At 35.0% G+C, this 12549-nt stretch overlaps 1 protein-coding gene across 1 annotated transcript in view; it reads right to left on the bottom strand.

Moving 5' to 3' along the window:
• Positions 1–12549, bottom strand: part of RSPO3 (R-spondin 3) — a 77207-nt gene that overhangs the window by 2076 nt on the left and 62582 nt on the right. The gene's annotated exons all lie outside the window — the stretch shown is intronic.

The raw sequence follows: 12549 nt of genomic DNA, 5'->3' as shown, positions 1-12549 counted from the left end.
GCCATTCTCCTGCCTCAGCCTCCCGAGAAGCTGGGACTACCGGCGCCCGCCACCTCGCTCGGCTAGTTTTTTGTATTTTTTAGTAGAGACGGGGTTTCACCATATTAGCCAGGATGGTCTCGATCTCCTGACCTCGTGATCCGCCCGTCTCGGCCTCCCAAAGTGCTGGGATTACAGACTTGAGCCACTGCGCCCGGCCTGGCTTCTATTTTTAAGGCACCATTTTGTATTTAATTTTTTTCCAAGTAGCAGTTACATAATTATAATTTGTCAAGATATTTGCCTGCTATCTAAGAGAAGAGAACTTATTTGCATAAAAAATGCAGAAATAATAATTCAGGATGAATAACAAGATAATTGTATTTTAACACAAATATTTGTATGTTGAAATTAATTTGGATTGTAATTTCTCTACTTGCAGGGTGATGATGATTATAACTGATCAATAACCCTCTTGTACAAGCTACCAGGGCAGGTTGAGTCTCTATCCAGCAAATGAGTAGATATTTATCGCATGTATACTGGATTTCATGCAGGCCCCTGACCTGGAGCTGGGTTTGAAGCATAGATTTAACTGAGACTCATATTATGAGAGGAGAAATTTTTAAAAGTGGAATCAACATGACTTTAAAGGTTTGGATGTGAAAAGGTATTATTGTAGCCAACAGGGAGCCACTTGAAGAACTGGATTTTATTCTGTCGGCATTGGAGAACTGCTGGGAGTTTTAAAAGAAGAGAATAATTTGATCAAAGTAGATAAACCTGGCACCAAATTGGATGATTATTTTTATTTATTTCTAAATAGTGAATTAATTGGATGTTTTGTTATCGTGTACACCTTTTACATATGCAGTCTACAGTGTAGTCTGAGGGCGTGGTTTTAGTAACATCCATGAACAAATATATCCCAATGAGAAGTTACTTAGATTCAAATCAATATTATAGTAAACAAAAACTAGGAATCAACCATTCCCTGAGGTATGACAAATTCTGAATATGGATCCCACATACTGGGCCATTTAAAATTTGAAATTAGACTTTCTAAAATAAGTCACTTTTGACAAAAATATTTTGAAGAAATTGTTTGCAAAAGAGAACCAAAATATTTTCATGTCCCAAAGTAGGCTGCAAATATTGAATTCAGTGGTTTGGCTTTCCTTTTCTTGGGCTCTGGTTACAGAATCCTAGGGAGTGGTATTATTAATACTGCATAGGTATACAACGCCAATACGGTCTCCTTGGATTAATGATTTTATGCCACATCTAGCTTTGTCATGAGATTGTATTTATAAAACCTTCCAGTTACATTATGAAAGCTTTCCTTGTTGGGTTTAGCACAATATACCTTCAAATTCTGGAATCTAAAAGGACAATTAACAAAAATCAGAATTCATCCAAGGGTGAAGCAAATTGTTTCAGACATACAGAGAGGAACAAACATTAGAGTCAACTATTATGCCTAAGCTGAACTACTTATATTCTGATTACTCGATTCCATTATTCTTTTCACTTAAAATAATTTTGCTGGGTTGATAAGATTTCTACAGAAGGGATCAGGGCCTTCTTTCCATGCTGGATTTAATGAGTACACATTTGATGTGCTGACTTGAATATAATAACCAAACAGGGAAAACTGAAGAGTAAGTTTACCTTTCTGAACATGTAGCATAATTTAAATTTTATAAAACTGTACAAATAGAAAGGGAAAAATACTAGTTTTCATGCTATGTGCTTAGTTTTCAGAAGGAGATGGCTGCAAAGGTTGGATTACATAATATTTCCATATTGAGGAGCATTTTGGAGGTGTTTGAGTTCAACTTGAAAAAATTGTCAGCGAAAACCATTCCAAAGTTCCATAAAAACTACTGACCCCAAGCAAAATGTTATTTTTATGGAAATCATCCAGAAGTTCAGTGTTTGACATTATTCTCTTGATGACGGTCCAACATCTTACAGCTGTGATCCCAACCATAATGTTTTGGACACATAAGAAATGTATTGTTTCTTCCTTGGTCACAGATTGATTTATATGTTTTTTAGTCACTTGTGACAACATCCTCAACTGGCAGTGCATTTCTGCTTATTAGCAAACTGCTATGATTATTTCTTAAGACAGGCCTAAACATTTTTGGAAGTAGATTGAAACTCGGTATTATAACTTTATATCCAAGGAATAACTAGTCTGGGCAGTGAGTGAAAGGGAAGGCTCTAGTAAAGTAACAGGAAACTAACACATTGTACATTATTGCTGCTCAACAGAGGGCTGTTGCGCAACAGAAAAATGGTTTTTTTTTTTACAGGCCATGTGTTAGTGGTTGGAAACGCTAACTACCCTTTGCATAAATATATTTTCTTCTTGTCTAAGAAATAAAATAGAAATACAGAAGAGTGGCTGTAGTCCATTAAAAATCACGTGTAATTTGGGATAATTTTGTAAGGTTTTCATTAAAGGGGACGTCCTTTTTTATTCTGGTGACTTTTCATTGATGTGGTTAATATTTTTTTCAACCTTTTTTTGGCAATTTTGCAAACTAAGCATTCCAGTTATGACAATCTGACATATATATACGTATGTGTGTATATATACACACAAACATATATATGTGTGCATATATGTGTATATATACATGCATACATATATGTATATATACACATAAATGTATATATACACACACATGTGTATGTGTATATATACACATGTATACATGTATATATATACGTGTGTGTATATATACACATATACACATGTGCTTTGCCATTCATTCAATATTCATGTATGTGTGCACGTGTACATGCACATACATGCCTGAACTGGGTTTTGGAACATTCTAGTGATTAAAACAGCATTCATCTCCCCTTGATGTTCTAGCTATGTGGGTGTTTGGGTAGAAAACATCAAAGAGAATTTGCTATTAGCAGTCAATTACAATCTGAGCCCTTGCAGAGAGGCACTATGGTGTCACATTTAAGAACACTGTCCTTAGGGTCAGAAAAATGCTGTTTTCAAATTCTAGGTCTGCCACCAACTAGTTGTGTGACCTCTGGCAAGTTGTTAATATTTCTTAGGATTAACTCTCTGATATATCTAAAATGGTTACTTCTTACTAAACTTCATAAGGATTAAATGAGATGCTGGTAGAACACTTAGCATGGTGTCTGGCATATGTTACACATGGGACAAATGACAACTAATATTATTATCCCCTTAATTATTTATAATTAATTTTTATTATAATAATTAATAACAATTAATATTATTAAATGTGTGATAAAACCTGGGCATGTAAGTGAGATGTGGAGACTGCCAATAATCATAGTCACATGCCAATGCTAAAATAGAGGTGTGTACAAGGTCCTGTTGGGGGTACAGTGGGAAAGCATTGGACTCCATGAAGAGAGACTGAAAATGATTTCAGAGACTGAAAATAACTCCCCTGATGTAATGATGTTTGAGGTGAGCCTAAAAGAATGACTGAGAGTTTACTAGGCTGATGAGGGAAGAAGTGCATGCCAGGCAGTGAACATGCACTAGGCATGCAAGGACATGGTAAATCTGGGGCATTGAAAGTCGACTTCCTTGGTTTGATCAGAGTCTATATATAGACTATTACCCACAGAAGCTGGAAAGATATACGGGCTTCAATTGCCATGTTGGGAGTTTGTCCTGAGGACCAGCGTACTGAAAACTAGAGAAGGGCAAGTATCAAATTCAGATAGCAGGCCAGAGTTTGGATGTTTTTGTGATGAGTTTAGAAAAGGCCAATAGGCTATTCTGACATGTGACCTTATTTCCTATTTCAGAAAATTGCTGTAAGTAATAAGATGCCATAGAGGGAATGTAGTCAGTGGTTGGTATTTGTTTTTGAGTCTTAATTTTTGAAAGAGTAGCTAAAATCTCCATGTAGACCAAAAAATCATATTTATTTAAGATTTTGTTGCATACTAGTATCACATAATTGAATATATAATTGATATTTTTAAGATTCTGAAATTATTTTCTGTTAGTAAAAACACATACAGTCTTTTACATAAACATTTCCTATGGCCTTCTCCAGACAATGTTTCCAAACATATTTTTTTAAAATACAGATTCCTAGATCCCACCCCTGGAGATTATGATTCAGTGGTTCTTATGAGGGGCTCAAGAACCTGTAATCAATAATAAGTTCACCTCCCCCTGCCAGTTTATTTTGATGTGCAACCACATATAAAGGCCAAAGCTGCAGAGCAATAGAAGACCCAATTTCTTTTAATATATACTCTCAAAACTTACTTCAAATCACATGGTTGCTCCTTTGTTTCTTTCATTTTTCCTAATGAATATCAAATAAGGTTTTGACTTGCTGTAGCTACTAATTTTAAGGCAAGTTTTCTTACTAGATACATTTGGAATAGGCACCCAGATATAAATTAAATTAGTTGCAGGTTATCGTTTTAAAATCTGTTCAAGTGCATATATGAACTAGAAAAAATAAACATGTAAAAAATGACAAAGAGAATGATCCTGAATTATTCTTGCTAACTTATATAGTATATATTTAAATTCCAAGTGAAAATGCAAACCATAGAGCACGTTCAATATCCTTTAAACTTAATGAGGTTATGAATAAAAGAGTTTCTCTCCCTAGAATCACAACTGTAATTCATTTATTGAGAACCACTTAAAGTGTGAATATAAGCTATTTTCTTGATGTTTGGATAAAATCTGTCTATAGGTCTTCATAAAAGCTGCTGCTTTGTGAATTTCTTGCAAAGTGTCACTAAGGGGAGCCATTGAGCTGTAAGTACTTCACTTCCCAAGACAAACTAGGTTATAATTTTACCCAAATGCTAAAATTTATTCCACATTACAGACTGAGGACTAAATATCATGAATTCTATGACTGAAACCAATTAAGTAAGTATTCCATTTTTCTTTTTATTTGGTGTGGAATGAAATTCAACCGGAAACCCATGGCTTTATGCCTTCCATAAAGCACTCACAGTGTTAAAGGGTTGATCTTATTATTTTTGAATCTAGAGTTGGACCTGATTTTGATGTATGGAGAATGAAAATTCCAGCTTGTGTTTTTTGTTTTTTTTTTTTCTTTTGAGACAGAGTTTTGCTCTTCTTGCCCAGGCTGGAGTGCAATGGCACAGTCTTGGCTCACTGCAATCTCCACCTCCCCGGTTCAAGTAATTCTCCTGCCTCAGTCTCCCAAGTAGCTGGGATTACAGGCGCGTGCCACCATGCCTGGCTAATTTTGTATGTTTAGTAGAGATGGGGTTTGGTTTTACCATATTGGTCAGGCTGGTCTTGAACTCCTGACATCAGGTGATCCACTCGCCTCGGCCTCCCAAAGTGCTGGGATTACAGGCGTGAGTCACTGCGCCCGGTCTGTTATTTTAAATTAAGATATCACTGGGAAAATTTGCAAGGAAGAGGAATTGCTATAGTATGACTTTTTTCTTTTTTGGGGGCAATTATAATGTATTGCGTAGATACATATTTATAGGCCTATATTATTACCAAGTAAATTGAGAAATTCATCGAAACTTTTTGTCTTTTGTTTGTTTTAATAAAATAGAAAACTTATTCTTCTTGCTATAAATTTAACCTAGGAATTTACAACAAATATAGTAAAAATATCAAAGAATGAATGTCTTTTGCTTTTTGATAAATAGGCAGACACTTAATTTCTCCAAATTGAAATTTAAAGCTACCTGATTTACCTATGCTGTAGGTTACACATGAGTTCTATTGCCTTTTCTATTTAATTTTCAAGATGCTTCTGATTAATTATTCAAAGAAAATAATTTGATACATCATTACATACTTTACTAAATGCTATTAATTTGGGTATTACCTTGAGCCCACTGTTACAAAGATAGCTCTGATCATTAAAATATATTGAGATTGGAATAACATGTTATCATCAATTTCAAAGGACCAGTTTAAGAGATGCAATCTATTTGTATCATGTTGTTTTGGGAATTCAGAAACAAGAACATAATGATTGGAAGGCATTGAATATAAACTTTAGGAGGTGAAAGGAGATAAACCCATGCTTCTTAACGTGACCCTCAGGGTCCTCGTCTGCTGTGATATCTACTTATTTATCTACTTTTATCTGCTTATTTATCTACTTTGCTGGCCTCACACTTGTCTTTTTAGTCACCCCTGCACTTGTCCCACCATAATGTTTCCTGATCCCATATATTGGATACATTTATCTAAAATGCAGTTTCTAGATCCCTTGCCCTAACTCAGACTTACTGTTGAATTCTCTGGCCTTCAGGGAAACCTTCCTCACTCTCCTAACCTCTTCCTAGGCTAGACTATTTACATTTCTCCTCTCTGTGTTCTCAGCTCCCAATTAGGCCCCTGCTGCAGATCAAGATGAAGATGACCTGGATAGTTTGTTTTTTAAAATAGTAAAAATAATTATAACTAAAATTCAACATACACTTTTATTAGGTTGGTGCAAAATAATTGTGGTTTGTGCCATTACTTTTAATATGTACCAGACCAACTTCTAAGTAAGAGTACAGTGCCTAGAAGCTCTATTCAACCCCTGTTCTACAGATTAGGACAAGGAGGGTTCCTAACCACAGCACCCTTCTGCCTCCACATTATTTCTCAGTCCAGCACAATGTGACATGCCATCCTAACTTATGTCGCTTCAGCTACTGAGGCAAGGAAAGAATGCAGCTGTGGACTAACTTTTTAAAAGAGAGGAGTTTTATAAAAATCAAGATTTGGAGTGTACTTTCTTAATCTCTTGAAATTTGAATTTGCTAGGCAAGAAAGAGCTGCTTATCAGAAATTAACTCAGAACTTAACAGCATTTGGAATAAACTTTTTGAGTCAGCACCATTCAGTAGCATCTCATTCTCTATTCTCTTTTATTTTGCTATAAGCCTATATTTTAGTATTTCCACTCCCCAACATATAGAGGTATAATATGTATATGTAACTTGAAAATTATATATCATTTATATCTAATTTGGAAAAAATTTTCCATTAGACTACTACCATTAGATTTTGAAACTTTAATGAAATTATCACATATTTTCATATTTTGTTATACTTAATACTAAAAGAGAGAAAGAAAACTATATAGCTTTAAAATTTTAAAATCCTACTGAGGTTTGAATACAGTCCTATTATAAATCATTTCACCTTATAACAAGGATCATAAATATCAATAATCACAATTTTTTAGAATACGTATTTTCATAGTCTGCTTTTAAGCATAATAAACTGTCTTTTGCCAAATTAAATACCTTCCTTACAAATGGATCATTGCCAATAGGCCTTTACAGATTTTTTTCTCCATTGTTTAAATAATTTTATTATCCACTAAAGATTCAGAATCTGAAATTTTGAATTTTGACTCAATGTCCTGATAGAAGTTTCCATGACCCTTTCATTCAGGCTAACTCCATTCCACCTCATTGCTTCTGCTGCCTGGAACCCCAGCCTGGAATCCTTGCTTCCATTTAAAAGGCCCATTAGCTGGAGTCCAAAAGAAACTATTAAACGTATTGGGTACTGCATACTAGGATGTCTTCCTGCTCTATATTAAAAGAAAAGTTAAAAGTGATCAGGGGAGAAAGTACCCAAAGATTTTTTAAAATATTGGCAATGTTTACAAATTTTACTCATTATAAAAGTAAAGGATATTCTGCATTTTATTGTATAGTATTTTAAAAGCTAGCAGACTATTATAATTTATATTAAGTATTTTAAATTTTGCATTCTTTTATATGCATTTTTTTCTCTTGAATCAACTACTTTTTGGTTAAAAGTTCATTTGCAATAAGTAATTTTTTTCTTCAGTGCAGAAGTTCTTAACTTAACTTTGAAATCCTATCTATCATCTTAGGTTAGATCTTACGTATTCCTTTCATGACTGAGCATAGTGAAAGTTAGTTTTTATGTAGAGTTTAAAATAAAACTTGTATTTGAATTTTCCCTATTTTTCTTTAGTTAAATGTGTAGGCTCACAGCTCATTCATTTGTGCTTGAGATACATGTTCTGGAATCAGTTTATGATAAATATTCACCAAATGCCTTTTATTTTTTCTAAGAATCACTAAGCCAAAAGCATTGTCTTCATCTTTGATGGAATATAACTTTCCAATTAACAGAAAAGTCCTTCATTTCAAAAGGCTGAGCAGAATGCTACTTGAAAATTTATTCCAGCTGGTTAAATTAACGAATTGAAAGAATTCCAAAGAAAGAATATTCTCTGGGCATTTATCATTTGATTTTCATTTGGATAAATTTCTATTTATTCTAAGAGTTTGTCTTAGAATTTTGTTCTTTTGAGACAGAAAAGGAAGAAGTGTTGATAGCCGTGTTTGGCACTGCTATACTCACTCCCTTACTCTACTGGGTTGTATGGACAGGAGCGGATGGCCTCATACTTGCTGACATGTTTGCTGTGATTGATTACACAAGAAATCTTGATATTATTCTGCTTTTTCATCATGTTATGCACTAGTTGACTATGCTATCTAATTCTCATTCTAACACAGCCCACTATGTCTTTCTCTGAAGCTTTTATTGGTCTATAGGGAAAATGTACCTTTAATCTGGAATTGCATCATGTGGGGAAAAATGACTACCCGGTTTCTTATTTGTACTACTCCATGTATCATGTGTCCCACTCCATGCAATTTTAGCCACAGATAATACACATGTTTATAGTGATGGTTTAATATTTTCAGCTATTTATTAATTACATATATAAAGATGATTTTCATGCATCTTCAAACATGTTCTTGAATAGTTTCACTATGCTTCAGGATTTTACTCATTCTTCTTTTGTTGCAGATTTTGCTTCAAACTAATGGTTTCTTAACTAGTTTGAAAAACATAAAAAACCCCACTCAACCTCTACTACATTAAAATCTGTGATAAATTTTACCCACAATATATGATAAGAGAAGTATTTCACCTATAGCAGGTAATGCAGATTGTTCTAAGTACTTTTTCTCCCATTCTATTTGTTGAAGCAAATGTCTGTTAATCAGAAATACTTTCAACATCCATTTCCACAATCATCAAGGTAGCTCCTTATAATTACTTCATCAATAGTGGTTACATATGGTACTTGGAGGGGAATACAACTGATTTAATCATCTTTAACATTTGTTTGGAGGTTAAGTGTTAACTAATCTAGAAATATCCACCCTGTAATTTAGCAAGGTTAGTAAGATTTTACTGTATCTATTTTACAGCTTTTCTCTGTGCTTTCTCTATCATGATTGATGAGGGTAGGTTTGGAAGTATAGACATGGGCAACAAAAGTGTATGTATGTTTGTGTGTGTATATATTTTCATATATAAATGTATATGCACATATTTATCTATAGGTCCCTTTCCACCACTGACAGAAAAGTTCTATTTTTTTTGGGTGAATTTTAAGTATCGATTCCAAGACAGCCTGTTTTCCAAAGTAATTTTTAATGATTCTGAAAAGAGTGTCATCCTTTTACAAGAGCTCTTTAGAAGTTTGAATCTTTCAATTTAGTGATTTCTGTAAGTTATATGACTTTTAACTTTTCCTTTTCAACCATATTTTCCATGTAGCATATTAAGACTTGTACCCTATCTACTTTTTCTCTTCACAAACTCTCAGAATGTCCTGAGGAAAATAGAATATGGTTTTCTAATAAGCATCTGATTAATACATAAAAGATAAAAGAATTACTTTCATTCTTTGGATAGTCAACCTCCTATGCCTAGACTTTCCCTCCCAACATTAACATTATCATTAGTAGATTTCACTCCTCTTTCTTTGCTACTAACTAGTGTGTTTCCTTCTCTTGTTTGATTGGGTCCCTATGTGCAACCCAATATATTATCTAATAATTTTAATTGATATTTCTAGGCCCTTTTGCAATTTGTCAAGGTGATATTGAATTTTGTTTCCAGTTTTCATAGTATTAGGAAGAACAATTAATGTAGTAACAACTGCAAATATAAAGAACTTTCTCTTTATAGAAATTCAACCTTAATTTTGATTTACCTATTATTGAAAAGGAAATGCAATTCACAGGACTGGTTATTTTGGAGTAGGGTAGTTATATGATTTGGCTGCTTCCCTACCCAAATCTCACCTTGAATTATAGTTCCTATAATCCCCATGTTTCGTGGGATGCACCCAGTGGGAGGTAATTGAATCCCGGGCGTGGTTACCCTCATGCTGTTCTCATAATAGTTAGTGAATTCTCATGAGATCTGATGGTTTTATAAGGGGCTTTTCCCCCTTTTGCTCAGCACTTCTCTTCCTGCCACCATATGAAGAAGGATGCATTTGCTTCCCTTTCCATCATGATTGTAAGTTTCTTGAGGCCATGCTGAACTGTGAGTCAATTAAACCTGTTTCCTTTATAAATTACCCAGTCTCAGTTACGTCTTTATTAGCAGTGTGAGAATGCACTAATACAGGTGGGATGGATAGTATTGGGAGATTCCAGCAGTGATTCCCTGATCTATTAGCATAATTTTGTGCACAAGGGGAGACATATTAGGCCCATATTCCTGGCACATTAATAAGCACTGCTACTATTGCTCTAAAGACTGTGGTAGCTCCTCCTTTCTCTTTGGCAAGAGCCTGAGAACAGTAGTGAGTCTATAAATATTCGTTGAATGAATTAAAGGAACAAGATAAATATTGTTCCCTTTTCTTGATTTCTTGGCCATGACTTAATTTGAGTTAGAGTTGGAGAAGGACAAGCATAGGCAGAGATGCTTTGGTGTTACTCTGTCATATGCAGGCATGCTGTGATTACCCAGTGTCCCAAACAACCTGTCTTAATAAGTCCCACTTATTGGGGAGTACTCGGCCAGTTAGCTACTTCTGTTCCAATATCAGCTTCAAGAGATTACAGTGAACTCCAGAGAGCTATATCATGTTTTCAGAAATATCATTTTGATTTGTCCTGTTTGGTCCTTTGGGACCAAGTCAATGATGAATAACTAGAGTATCCCTAAAGCTGTTTCAAGAAATGGCATTAGGAAGTCCAGGTTGGAACAGATAAGTTAGGAAGAATTCCTTTCTCTTCTCTTGTTTCCAGGAAGCATTTGAGTTCTAGGACAGTTTTAGTGGTTTGAAGACTTCAAAGTTTCCCTGAGGTTGGGAATGTGGACCAGAGTCCATCTCTTAGACCAAAGCTGGAAACAGTGGCCTACCAAAAGTTTTGACATTGTTTGGAGAAAAAGAGGTGGTCAGGAAGAGGAACAAATAAAATAGAAATAGAGGAAGAGAGGAAAGGACTTGGGATGGTTGTCAAAAGTTGAAAGATGACAAAACAGCCTTGTTTTCCTTAATTATCTTCTATAGCAAGCATAAATGATGCTTTATTTGGTGGAGTTGAGAATGTAGTCTTCCTTTAAAGTCATGAAATATGATTCTAGCCCATCTCGCCTGATCTTGGGGCTTTTGTATCCTCTTTTGAAGTGGTACTACACAGTCTCAAAAGCCTGACTTCCCCTTGAGTTTCGAATAACTGTGGCTTTTGTTGTAATCCATTGAATTTTGCTTTCAGTGGAATGCCACCAAAATGAAGGACCATTGGGTAGTATGATGAAACTTTCCATTTAAGAGGGTGTAGCAAGGACGGCAGATGTTATGTGCAATGCAATTAATGGGAAGAGAAAGTCTTAGGAAAGGCTTAAGCAAATGAGCTGAAAATTAAAGGAAATGTGACAATTCCTGAAAGAATGAACACGGTCTTACTCAATCTCTAAGAACACTGTCTTAATCTCTAAAATAAATATTTCTCATTTAATTGAAGTATTTAAGAATCAAATAAAGTGACCCTGGAAATAAGAAGGCCAGACGAAATAGATAGAGAAAAAGTTTTAAAGGGGTAAAGAGCTTGAAATATCCCATAAGTTTGGTTTTTATTTTGTGAGTAAAGTAAACTTCCTATGTACCATAAGACCTAGTTAAGGTAGTGCTATAGTTTAGATATTTGACCCTGCAAACCTTATGTTAAAATTTGATCCCAAATGTTTGGTGTGGGGCCAAATGGGAGGTGTTTGGGAGTCATGGGAGTGGGTCCCTCATGAATGACTTGGTACCATTCTCATGGTAATGAGTGAGTTCTCACTCTATATTAGTTCCTACGAGAGAGTTTCCCAGAGAGCTGCTTCTTAAAAAGAGCCTGGTGCCTTCTCTCTGTCTCTCTCTGTTCTCTCACACACTCTCTCTTTTCTTCTCTAGTCATATGATCTGCACATGCCAGTTCCCTCTTTTCTTCTGTCATGAGTGGAAGCATCCTGAGGCCCTCACCAGAGTCAGATACTAGTGCTATGCTTCTTGTACAGCCTGCAGAACTGTTAGCCAAATAAACCTCTTTTTTTGAATGCATTACTCAGCCTTAGGTATTCTGTTATAGCAACACAAAAATGGACTGAGATAGGTAGAAACGGGGATACGTGATCAATGACTGTATATAAGCCATTCCCTTATCTCCAGAGAATGTTTAAAAGAAAGAGTAGTAGTAAGGGAGTGACTACAAATAATGGGGAGTGAAAATACTGAAGGAAAG

The sequence above is a fragment of the Rhinopithecus bieti genome, unplaced genomic scaffold (assembly GCF_001698545.2).
Source record: "Rhinopithecus bieti isolate Rb0 unplaced genomic scaffold, ASM169854v2 scaffold_19, whole genome shotgun sequence".
NCBI classification, from domain to species: Eukaryota; Metazoa; Chordata; class Mammalia; order Primates; family Cercopithecidae; genus Rhinopithecus; species Rhinopithecus bieti.
Note: the sequence above shows the minus strand (reverse complement) of the source record. Positions and strands in the feature narration are given on the sequence as shown.